A 12,964-nucleotide genomic window follows, 5' to 3' on the forward strand; every position below is an offset into this window, starting at 1 on the left:
CTCCAAGTCTTCACACATTTCATTGTAAAACTTGACTTCATCTTCTCGCGCTGTCCTTTGAAATCTGTCCAGCTCTTTCACTTTTTCATTTCTTTCAGGTGCTTTAGATTTTCTATGCTCCAAACAAGTTTCCAAGTCTCTTCTGACATCTATTTTGGTCATTTCTTTCTTTCTTGTCTTTTTAATAATCATTTGCTTTTTTCATGGATAATGTATTGATGTCACTACACAACTCTTCTGGTTTGGGATCCTTAGTGTCTAAGTTATCAAATCTGTTAGTGAGATGCTCTTTAATTCAGGTGGACTATATTAAAAGTCATATTTTGGCTCTTATGGACTTGATTTACTTTTCTTCAGTTTCAGCCTGAAGCAACTGATGGTCTGTTTCATAGCTGGCCCTGGTCTTGTTTTGTCTGATGAGCATTGGCTTCTTAATTGTCTCTTCCCACAGATGCAGTCAGTTTGATTCCAGTGTATTCCACCTGGTGAGGTCCATGTGTACAGTCACCTTTTATGTTATTTAAAAAAAGGTATTTGCAGTGAATAAGTCACTGGTCTTACAATATTGTATCTTGCACTTTCCAGCCTCATTTCTATCACTGATTCTATGTTTTCCAACTTCTGATCTTTCCTCTGTTTCCAATTTTCACATTCCAATACATCTTGATTGCATATTTGATAAAGTTTCAGCCAGAAAAGTGACAGAATTCTTCCATTTCCTCATCACAGGTTTTAGGAGTTGGTGTATAAATTTGAGTTATAGGAATATTAACTAGTCTTCCTTGTAGGCATATTGATATTGTCTTATCACAGACAGTATCGTATTCAAGACAAGTCTTGAAATGCTTTGTTTTAGAATGAAGACAACACAACTATTCTTTGTCATTCCTGGCACAGTAAACCATATGATTATCAAAATAGCCAATACCAGTCCATTTGACCTTATGAATGCTTAGGATATAAATATTTATGTGTTCCATTTCATTTTTGACAACTTCCAATTTTTCTAGATTCATAATTTGTATAATCAATGTTCTGATTATTAATGCTCATTCATAGCTGTTTCATTTTGGGTTTGCTCAATCAGCAAATAAAGGTCTCAAAAGCTTTGCTCTATTTACATCATTATGATCAACTCTACTTTGAGGAGGTTGCTCTTCCCCAGTTTTATTTTGAGCGCCATCCAACTTGAAGGGCTTTTCTTTTGGCACTATATCTAACAATGTTTTGCTGCCATTGATACATTTTTAGTGGCTAACCATTCACAGGTGGTCTGCCTCTCTTTCTTCCTAGTCTGACAGTCTGGAAGCTCTACTGAAAACTGTCCAACAGGGGTGACACTGCTGGTATTTATAATTCTTGTAGCATAGCTTCTAACACCACAGCAACACACTAACCACCACAGTACAACAAACTGACAGATGACTGGTGGAAGATAGAGCTATACCAAGTAATTTACTGCTACCATTTACTTGGCAAAGGCACCAGTAGTAACCTCAACCCCTTTGCATAACCAGCACAATGGAACCTTCTCTTCATATCAATGATTTCTACTTATTGTAATAAATTGCTGTTAACTCTCTACATATACTTCAAGGGAATACAGTGTTATAGACCCCTGATTTTAGGATACTGGTGTGGTACTATAAGTACTGTACTACTAACTGCAAGATTGGTGGTTCATATTCTGAATCAGAACCAAACAGACTTGACAGCACTTAAAAACAGTATGCTGGGCTGAAAGTCTGTAAGAAGATCTAGGAAGGGCAAACAGTTAATGAGACTTCACTTGCCTTATTTCCTGCATTCTTGATGCTTGTTTGTTCCTAACCTCTAATGAGGCACTCCTATTCACTATGAATGGAAACCACTTAGGGCATGACCTCCATAACATACACGCAAAACAAGCTTAATTATATTTACTTCTGGATGTTTACAGAGGAACTTTCAAACTAGTAAAGATTCTTAGTGACTTGCAAATGGAGGAGACTCCCAAATAATCAAGGTACTTGATATCTGAGACTTAGAAACTCAGCTACATCCTCATTCCTGGGTTCTGTGGGATGCCTTGTGCTCTTCTGTAGTGGTATCTGTTATTCAAAACTAAGATAATCCAAACAAGTACAAGTAAGTTCAGTCAATAAACTGTCAAACACGTGGATGAAGAAAGTTACAGGTTGTTATGGAGAAAGTAAAGAGAATCTTCATTGGAGGGAATCATCAATATCTCATTACAGAGAAATGGAAGTCACTTTCAAAATAAAAAACTGAAGAATAATGACCCTAACTAAAACTACCGACTTCTACATATAGGTTCAGTTCAATTAAATAGCCAGACTGTTATTTATTATTGTGAATCACACAGTCACCCTTTTAACTTTACCTACCTTTTGAAAATACTGAACATTATAGAAATCAAAATTCTGCAAACAGTAAAGTTCACTGCTTTTTATGTTTTACCAAGACACAAAAACACTGTCAATTAAGTGATGATGCAATGCTTCCCTATTTTATCATTTTTTTCACTTATCACTTAATTTTGTACTTCTTGAATGGGCTCTTTTGAATTTGTTGTTGTTGTTGTTGTGTGCCATCGAGTCAGTTCCGACCCATAGCGACCCTGTACAGGGTTTCCGAGGGTGTAAATCTTTACGGGAATAGAAAGCCTCATCTTTCTCCCACGGAGCAGCTGGTAGTTTCAAACCGCTAACCTTAAGGTTCGCAGTCCGATTCGTAACCACTACGCTACCAGAGCTTCTGTCTAGCACTTTTAACTGTTAAGCATAAGAAGAAAATATTGAACAAACTCTGATGGTTAATCTACTCCTAAAACCTCTTCACACTCTGAGCCCAACTCTTCCAAATCACTCTTCACCCAGTCTTTGACATCCATATTTTCTATGTGATTGTTGGTTTGAACCACAAAGTCAATGGTTCAAGATCATCAGTCGCTCCTTGAAAGCTTACACTGGGTCACTGTAGGTGGGAACCCACTTGATGATACTTAACAACAACCATCCTTAACAGCATCAAGAATAATTATGATGAAGCATTTCTTAAATAATTGTTTCACTAATGTCTCTAAAGCTGCCAACCACCACTTGGCAAGTTTACATGCCTTTTTGACATTTCCAGAAGGTGTTATATGAAGGTATTTGAACAACAGTCTACTATTCCTTTCTTAAATGGTCCTTAAATGTTTGTTTTAAATATTGAGAGGTTATGGTTATCTAGTCATGCTACGAGGAATCACAACCAAGTTCAGGTATGCAAAGAATGAAAACTATTTCATGGCTATGGCCAGCAATGTTTGCCACATGAGATAAATTGCAAGCTGCACCCTAATTTTGTAGGATACATACTGCATTGCAACATTGATTTGAACCACAAGGTCTGCTCCTCAGAAACCCTATACAGGATCACTATGAGTCAGAATCAACTCAATGACACTCAACAACAACAACAACAAAGGTTTGTGTAGGATTCCTGATAACACAGTGGTTAAGCACTCAGCTGCTAACTGAAAGGTCAGAGGTCTGAACCCAATAGCCACTCCTTGGCAGAAAAATATTCCTTTTGTTGTTGTTGTTAAGTGCCATCAAATTGCTTCCGAGTCATAATGACCCTGGATAGTACTGGCTGGTGGGTTTGAACCACAAATCTGGTGGTTATCAGTCCAGTGCTTATCTTACAGCATCACACCAGGAACATGAGGTTGACAAAATAACTTTTATATGCCCTATTTGAAGCTCTTCCAAACATAAAATCTAGGATTGTTACCAAACATTTCCCAGGGAACAGGATAGACTGTTGTATTCCGTTCCCATGAGAGGCCTAGTACATGTGTACCTTTTGATGGGGGAGGCCTTTCTTCCTGCCTTAGTGACCACTGGTTGATGCTGGGGAATTTGGGGGCTTGCTTTCCTCCTATTAGAGTTCCTGGGTGGTGCTAATGGTTAACAAACTTGGAAACTAACTGAAAGGTGGGAGGTTCGAGTCTACTCAGAGGTACTTCTAAAGAAAGACATAATGATCTACTTCCAAATGGTCACAGCTGTTGAAAACCTCTTGGAGCACAGCTCTACTCTGACTCACATGGGGTCACTGTGAGTCTGAGTCACATCAATGACAACTGGTTTTTCCAACTATCACCCTCAAGATTTTTTGCTAAACTCATTATCTGTACATTAGCTTAATGCTGTTGTTATAGGTCATTGAGTTGGTTCCAACTCCTAGCGACCCTCTACAGGGTTTCTGTTGAGCAGTTGGTGGGTTTGAACTTGTGGCCCGCAGTCCAGTTCTGAACTACAGCATAGCAAGGAAACCTGAAGGAGTCTCTAACTGAGATGATTCCAAGGACCTGGAATTTGTGCTTGGCTGAGATTATCAGGATATAACAAAAATGAATCACTGGCCAGTCAAGCGGCATCTAAATTAGTACCAGGTTGTAGTACTGAAAAAAGTAATACTACATATTATTATCTTTTAACTAGATAAAGCAGTTCTCTCTTTTATTTATACTTTTAGGCCTAGTATTTGGAAGACTATTTCATTTTCCAAATTAGAAAACAAACAAACCAAAAATAAATATTTCCAATGTCCATCTACTGTAAAGAAAAGTTTGGTTTTAGGACTGTCAAAATAAACTGGATAGGAAAAAAAAATTAGACTTTCAGGAAATGTACAATGGTGCTCAAATGTATTGTATTTAGTGGAAATTTTTATTATTTTATTATTTTCTCCCAAGAGAAATTGGAAAGAGAATTGTATCTAAGTCCAAGAAAAATTCCTAAAGAAAATGCAGAAAAGACACTAATTGTGAATTGAAACAATTGGTACCAGACTGTGTCAGTTCAGATAATAACAAGGGGTGAAAACAAGGAAACTATCAGTGAGAAATGAAAAGAAGAAGAAAAAGATCAGAAGAAAAACAACCCAAATGACAGATAACTTTATAAAGTAATGCTTTTTAAAATAAACTGTAAGTCAAGCAAAGTCATAAAAATCCACGCGTTATCAGTGATACAGAGTATTTTCTTATCCAGGATACCATAAAAGCAGATATTTTCTTGGTAAAAAGATTCTAACATTCGGAAAAGAATTAAAAAATAGAGTTAAGAAGAACACAGAAAATTTACAGTATTTTTTTTATATCATTAGGTTGACATGACTTTGTCTAACAAATAGAATATTGAATATCAATTTCCTATATGCCAGGGTAAAGAAAGCCATTAGTTGTTTTGTTTTGTTTTGTTTTTTAATAAGGAAATGTTATTATTTAATTCCCCATAATAGGTTTAGGAAAACTGTTGTATAATACAAGGAAATTTCTTTAGTTTTTATATCCAATTTTAAAGAGAGATTTGAATAATCTTATAAGATTTTTAAAAAATTGTGTTACTGCTGTAATGCAATAGTTCAAGCAGATTATGATAAAATATGACAGTTATTTGAGGGTAGGATTAGGAATTGAAAAATAGTATTAAAGTGCTTCTAGTTCAACGTGCCTTCTCTATCAGGGCTTCCCAAACTTAGTAGTGTATGAAAATCACCGGGTGATCTTGTTAATGCTGCATTGGATCCACTAGGTCTAAATTGAGGCCTGAGGTTCTGAATTTTTAGCAAACTTCCAGGTGATGCCAGTCCTGCTGCTCTGTGGCTCACAGTCTGAGTAGCAAGCCCAGCCATGCTGTCATGCTTTCTATTTGGCACTCTCTCTCACCAGTGAAATGAGGACTGGACAGATGATGAACTTCCAGTTCAGGTCTACGTCAATCACTTAAGTCTCATCCTAGTTTACAGTTTACCATGTCCAAATAAAGAAGCCATTGAGGTGCGCTGGGTTAAGCATTGAGCTTCTAACTGTAAGGTCAGTGGTTCAAACCCACCATCCTCTCTGTGTGGAAAAGATGACTCTGTCTACTCCCATAAAGATTTAGTCTCAGAAATCCTAAGGAGCAGTTCCACTTTGTCCTACAGGCTTGCTATGGGTTGGAATGGACTCGATGGCAGTGGGGTTTTAGTTTGGTATGTCTAACTAACGCTTAACCTCTGCAAGAGCCTGGTATCCCTTTTATTGAAAATCGTCATCATAACCAAACCCTGAATAGCTGCTGAATATCTGTGTGGGCAGTTCTTGGGTCATGTAAATGACTAACATGCTTGACTGCTAACCAAACGATTGAAGATTTGAGTCCACCTAGAGGAAAGAAAGGCTTGGTAATCTACTTTAGAAAAATTGATCATTAAAATCTGATGGAGCACAATTCTACTCTGACACGTGGGGTCGTCAAGAGTCCAAATCAGCTCAAAGGCAACTGCCTTGGTTTGCTTTTCAATCTATAGGTCGTAAAGGGAAATACATATTTTGCCCTGTAAGAGTTCGTAATCTAAGTCACTGATGTTGATGTGCATATGGCATTCCAAAGCACAATACCAATGCCAAGGTTATGCTTCAGATCAAATCCAAATTCAGGTTTAATTTGTTTTAGGTGGAAAAGGGAAGAATCATTACTATGTGATTTAGTACAAATTAATATGTAAGCTTAGGAAGCTTAAAACAAATTGAAATATATATGGTAGAGTTGTGCGTTTTCTCCTGGTCAATCCAGGAAGCCTGCATGAAAAAAGGTGGCATTTCAGAAATACAGCAGTTTGCTGAAGTACTGGGGAGAGAGTATGCCCTATTACACAACAATGAATAACACTATAGGTGTCCACCATATCATTGATGGTTAAAACAGATATTCATTCATACTAGTCAGTCAAGCAGTTATAGAACTGCTGATAGTTAACTCCTGCAATGGAACATACTGCAGTTTTGACTTTCAAACATAATTGAAACATTTCCTAAAATTATGCCACTACATTTTCTGCCAAAAAAATTATATATATATCACAACTGAAATCAAAACAGCATTAGGATAGATTACTTGCATCTGAAAAAACAAGATGGATTTGATATGGATTGTGAACTTCCTTGCTGCTATGTCCTAGTAAGTATTAAACTGCAATGCAAATAATTCTGCCAAACCTAAGAGAGACTTGAGAAGCTTAAAAAGAGCCAAGATTCTGGAAATATCTTCCCATTCCCACTGTTCTCCTTTCTGTCAAACTCATCAAAATGCACGACATCCATACACATTTGAAAAGGTACACTAGTCTATTTATGTCAAAGTCAACTTCAATTTGGAGCTTTATGCATCTTTCACATAATGTGGCTCCTTGTTTCCCTGAGAAATGAGGATGAGATATTTTGATACCTGGGGCAACACTGAGATTATGTAATTTGAGTTGAGTAATTAAGAACAGAGTCTTACTATGAATGCTCGATCAGCTTAAACTAAGTGACAATACACAAAATACTCATTCTCCCAGAGATTTAGAAATTCAATAACTTTTAAAATTTAAAAGCCAAAGATTATTTCTCTTCCAGAATAATGCATAATTATAGCCTTCTGAGGCTTCAGCTAGATGACAAAACGAAGCACATTTATTGGATTATCTTTCCCCTTTACTATGCCAACTGGCACTTCATACTCTCATTGGATGAAGTCTTAATATTTAAAACAAAATTCACTCTAAATGAAACAATTGGTACTTTAAAAATATTCTGAAAGGTAGCTGAGGTGTGGTAGAAAAAGCATTGAGTAAAAAGATCTGAATTGGAGTCCTTGGAGTTTCCTCATTTAAAGTTGCTCAGAAATGAAGGAAAGATAACACATATGAGTTGGCTTGAAAAAAACACAAAATGCTATAAACATAATAGTTTTATGTTATTTTAGCTAACTACAACAGCCATAAAAACCATCATAAAGTAACATACTGACATATATTTAGCCAGATACAGTAAACTGCCAATTTATGAGCCTCGTGATCTCTACATTTGGTTTTTAGGGGTTTGTTCCCTGGAACCCACTCAATCCACTCCTACCTAGTGCTGACTTCTGATTCAGTCAGGAGACAAAAATACCAGGTATTTTAAAAGAGAGAATTTAGTGTCATGAATTGTTAACCAGATACTGGAGAATTGAAAAGGTAAAAACTAAAAAAAAAAAAAAGGAGAAGAAAACTAAAGTATCATAAGGTAATAATTCCAGGAAGCAGGAAGTTGCCCCCACCCTCCTTATAGGCTGGTGTAATAAAGGGAAGAGGTAGGAATGGTTGTAATTTAAGAGCCTGAAGGAGGGAATTTGTAAGACTAGGATCCAGGGCACTGAGGACAGAACTCAGGCAGGCAGGGACTGGTATCTCTGAAGAAGATTTTGGAAGTGTTGGGAAAATTACAAACTGTAATCAAATGGTGTTATTGAAATGAATCATCATTATCAAGGTTAGTAACATTCAATGACCCCATATTAATGCGACCCCACTTGTCAGTTTGTTGTACTGTAGTGGCTTGCCTATTTCTGTGACCGAAAACTATATCACTGGTATTTCAAATGGCCATTGTAGACAGGATTCAGTGGAGCATCCAGATTAAAAATAGACTAGAAAAATGCAATACATGGTTCACTTCTGAGGGATTAGCCCCTGAAAAGCTTATGAATAGCAGCAGAGTACTGTCTAATATAGTACCAGAACAGAAGATCCTCAAGTTAGAAGACACTCAAAGTAAGCCTGGGGAAGAACTGCCTCGTAAAAGTATAGAGTCAACCTTAATGACTTAATAATGTGGATGGAGCTTTGAGGATCTTTACTTGCTGATAAGGTACAACTCAAAATGAGAAGAAACAGCTGCAAACATCCATTAGTAATTGGAACATGGAGTATATGAAGTACGAATATAGGAAACTACAATGCATAGATATATTAGATATTAATGAGTTGAAATGGACAGATTTGACCATTTTGAATTGGATAATCATATGGTTTACAATGCCAGCAATGACAAATTCAAGAGGGTTGGTGCCACATACATCATTAAAAAGAATATCTGAAGACCTACCTTGAAGTACAATAGTACCTGTGATAGGATATTTATATGCCTACAAGGAAAACCAGTTAATCCAAGAATTATTTAAATTTACACACCAACCACCAAAGCCAATGATGAAGAAACTCAAGAATTCTATCAACTTCTTCAATATGAAATCTGTTACAAATGCAATCAAAATGCATTAATAAATACTAGTGATTGGAATGTGAAAATTAGAAAGAAAGAGGAAATATCAGTAGTTGGAAAATGTGGCCTTATAATAGAAATGACATTAACGATTCTATGACAGAATTTTATAAGACCAACGATTTTATCATTCCAAATATCTCTCTTCAACAATAGCACCGATGACTATAAATGCATAGCTCACCAGATAGAATACAATTGAACCAAAGGAAAGATGGAGAAGCTCAATCATCAGCCAAAACAAGACTAGGGACAGATTGTGGAGCCAACCATCATTGAAGCTGAAGAAAATTACAAGTCCATAAGAGTCAAAATATGACCTTGAGTATATTCAACCTGAATTTAGAAAACATCTTAAAAACAGATTTTATGCAACAGATACTAATGACTAAAGATGAGACGAGTTGTGGGATGATGATATTCAGAATGTCATACATAAAGAAAACACATGGCATTGAAACAGAGAAGAAAGGAAAAAACAAGGTAGATATCTAAAAAGACTCTGAAACTTGCTCGTAAACAGAGCAGCTAAAGCAAATGAAAGAAATTATGAGGTAAAAGAGGTGAACAAAAAAGCTCAAAGGGCAACTTGAGAAGATAAAGAAGAGTAAAATAATGAAATGTGCAAAGACCTGGAGTTAGAAAACTGAAAGGGAAACACATTTCAACATTCCTCAAGTGGAAAGAATCAAAGAAAAATTTCAAGCCTCTACTTTCAATATTAAAGGATTCCATGGGAAAAATACTGAAAGATGTAGAAAGCATCAAAACAAGATAGAAGGAATACATACAGTCACGGTACCAAAAAGAAATGGTTGACATTCAACCATTTAAAAGGTAGTATATTATCAAGAACTGATGATGTTGTAGGAAGAAGTACAAGATATACTGAGGACATTAGCAAAAAGCAAGCCTTCACGAATTGATGAAATATCAAATGAAATGTTTCAGTGGACTGATGCAGCACTGGAAGCACTTACTAGTCTATGCCAAAAAAATTGGAGGACATCCGGTTACCTGGCTAACCGATTGAAAGATCTCCATATTTGTGTCCATTCCAAAGAAGCGGAAATTATCCAACAATGTCTTTAATATCACATGCAAGCAAATTTTTGGGAAAGATAGTTAAAACTGATTGTAGCAGTACATCTACAAGCTAAATTCAGAAGAGAACATAAAACTACAGATATCATCATTGGCATTAGATGGATCTTGGCTGAAAACAGAAAATACCAGAAAGATGTTTAGAGGCATTCAACTATGTGAATTATAACAATGTATAACATTGCAAATAATGAGAATTCTAGAACATTTAGCTGTGCTTATGTGGACCATGGACCATGTGGCAATTGTTTGAACACAACATGGGTATACAACATGGTTTAAAGTCAGGAAAGGTGTGTGACAGGGTTCTATCCTTTTGTCATACTTATTTGATCTCTATAAGGAGCAAATAATCCAAGAAGCTGACTATATGAAAAGGATCACAGCATTAGAGGAAGACTAATTAACATCTGTGGTATGCAGATGACACAAACTTGCTTGCTGAAAGCAAAGAGGACTTAAAGTATTTACTGCTGAAGATCAAAGAATGCAGCCTTAAATATGGATTACAACTCAATGTAAAGAAAACAAAAATTCTCACAACTGAGCCAAATAAACAACATCATGATAAATGGAGAAAAGACTGAAGTTGTCAAAGATTTCATTTTACTAGGATCCACAATCAAGACTAATAGAAGCAGCCATCAGAAAATCAAATGATGTATTTACTGCATTGGCCAAATCTCCTGCATAAGACCTCTTTAAAATGTTAAAGAGAACACATGTCACATTGAAGACTAAGACATGTCTGACCCAAACGATGATATTTTCAATCACTTCATATTCATGTGAAAGTTTAATAATGCATAAGGAAGACCAGAGAATAATTGATGCATTTGAATTTTGATATTGAAGACGATTAATGAATATACTATGAACTGCCAGAGGAACAAACAAACCTGTCTTGGAAGAAGTACAGACACAATCCTTAGATGCAATCATGGTAAGACTTTTGTCTCACATAATTTGGACACGTTATCAGGCAGGACCTGAAGGAGGACATCACGCTTGGTAGACAGTCAACTAAACCCACCCTAAACTGAGGTACATGAACAGCGAATGAGAATGGGCTACATGTTTTTGTCCCTTCTCTAACTACCCCTACAAGAGACAGTTGGTGAGATCCTAAGAACACATCAACATACAATCACCCATTAAATACAACTAGAACAATACTACAGTGCCCCGGAGATGGCAGAAATTTTTAGCCAGCATGAAGAAACAACAGAGAATACATCAAACAAATGACTAAGATTCCACGCAAGAAAAACTTTGTGAGGAAGAAAAGTAATGGAACAAATGGTAAAAGAATTTAAATGACTGATATTTAGATACCTTGTAAGGACTGACAGAAAGATCAAGGAATGGAAGGTGAACACAGAAAAAAGCTTTAGGAAAAATCAGGAAAGCACTATAAGAACAAACAGACAAAATAAATACAAATTTTGAACCAATATAAAACCTGCAGTCAGAAATCCAGACGATCAATACTAAGATTTAGAAATGGACAATACATAGAAAGGGCAAAGGAGTAGATGTGAAGCAATGGAAACCCAAATTGGTAAACTTGAAGATAAATCTCTCAATATTCATATGCTAGAAGAACAATCTGAAGAAAGAGAGAAAAACTCCAAAGAAAGTTTAAGAGTTTTGTTGGACACATTGAAGAGGAACAACTTACAATTCTACAACAGGAAGAGACAATAAAAAGCACAGAGAAAATTGTAGAAGAGTTGTTGGAAGAACAATTACCTAACACCTTGAAAGACAAGAAGATAAGTATACAAGAAGCTGAACAACATCAAACAGGATAAATCCCAAAAGAAAATCACCAAGACATACCATAATCAAACTTTCCAAAATCAAAGATAAGGAAAGAATCCTGACAGTATGTCAGGAAGAATGAAAAGTTTCCCACAAACTATGCAGAAAATAAGGCAATTGAATGACACATAGAAAATTCTGAAAGAAAATAATTGTCAACCAAGAATTGTATATCCAGCAAAACTGACCCTCAAAAATGATGGTGAAACGATGACATTCCCTTATGAACATAAATTCAAGGAATTTGTAATGGCCAGAACAGATACACAAAAAATACTAAAGGGTATTCTTTGAACTGAGAACCAATAACAGCAGTCAGTAACCTGAGATTATCATACATGACATTATGACCCAGAACACAATCCAGATGTAGTAGAAGTATTAAAAGTAAAACACCACCACTCATCTGTCAGTTTGTCATACTGGATTGTGTGCTATGCCACTAGTATTTTAAATATCAGCAGGGTCAACCACAGCGGACAGGTTTCAGCTGAGTTTTCAGATGAAGACATACTAGGAAGTATGAGAGATGAACTTCTTCCAAATAATTAGTCACTGAAAACTTTATGAATAGCAGTGGAACACTGTCAGCATCAGATTACTGAATATTGAAATATGAAGAATACCAGAATATTGTTATACAGTGCCAGAAGAGGAGCCCCTCAAGTTGGAAGGCACTCAAAAATCTGACTGGGGAAGAACTGCCTCCTCAAAGTAGAGATGAATGGTGATGACACGAATGGAGTAAAGCCCTCGATACCTTCATCTGCTGATGGGGCATAACTCAAAATGAAGAGAAACAGCTATAAACATCCATTAGTAATTGGAAAATGGAATGAACAAAGTATGAATCTAGGAAAGCTGGAAATCATCAAAAATAAAATGAAAAATGTATAAACATCAACATCCTAG

The 12,964-nt window shown here is 36.1% G+C and overlaps 1 pseudogene; it reads right to left on the reverse strand.

Moving 5' to 3' along the window:
- Window positions 1-5,688, reverse strand: part of LOC102826709 — a 14,634-nt pseudogene extending 8,946 nt beyond the window's left edge.
- Window positions 5,689-12,964: the final 7,276 nt, after the last annotated feature.

This window comes from Chrysochloris asiatica, unplaced genomic scaffold, assembly GCF_000296735.1.
Source record: "Chrysochloris asiatica unplaced genomic scaffold, ChrAsi1.0 scaffold00030, whole genome shotgun sequence".
In the NCBI taxonomy this organism is placed as follows: Eukaryota; Metazoa; Chordata; class Mammalia; order Afrosoricida; family Chrysochloridae; genus Chrysochloris; species Chrysochloris asiatica.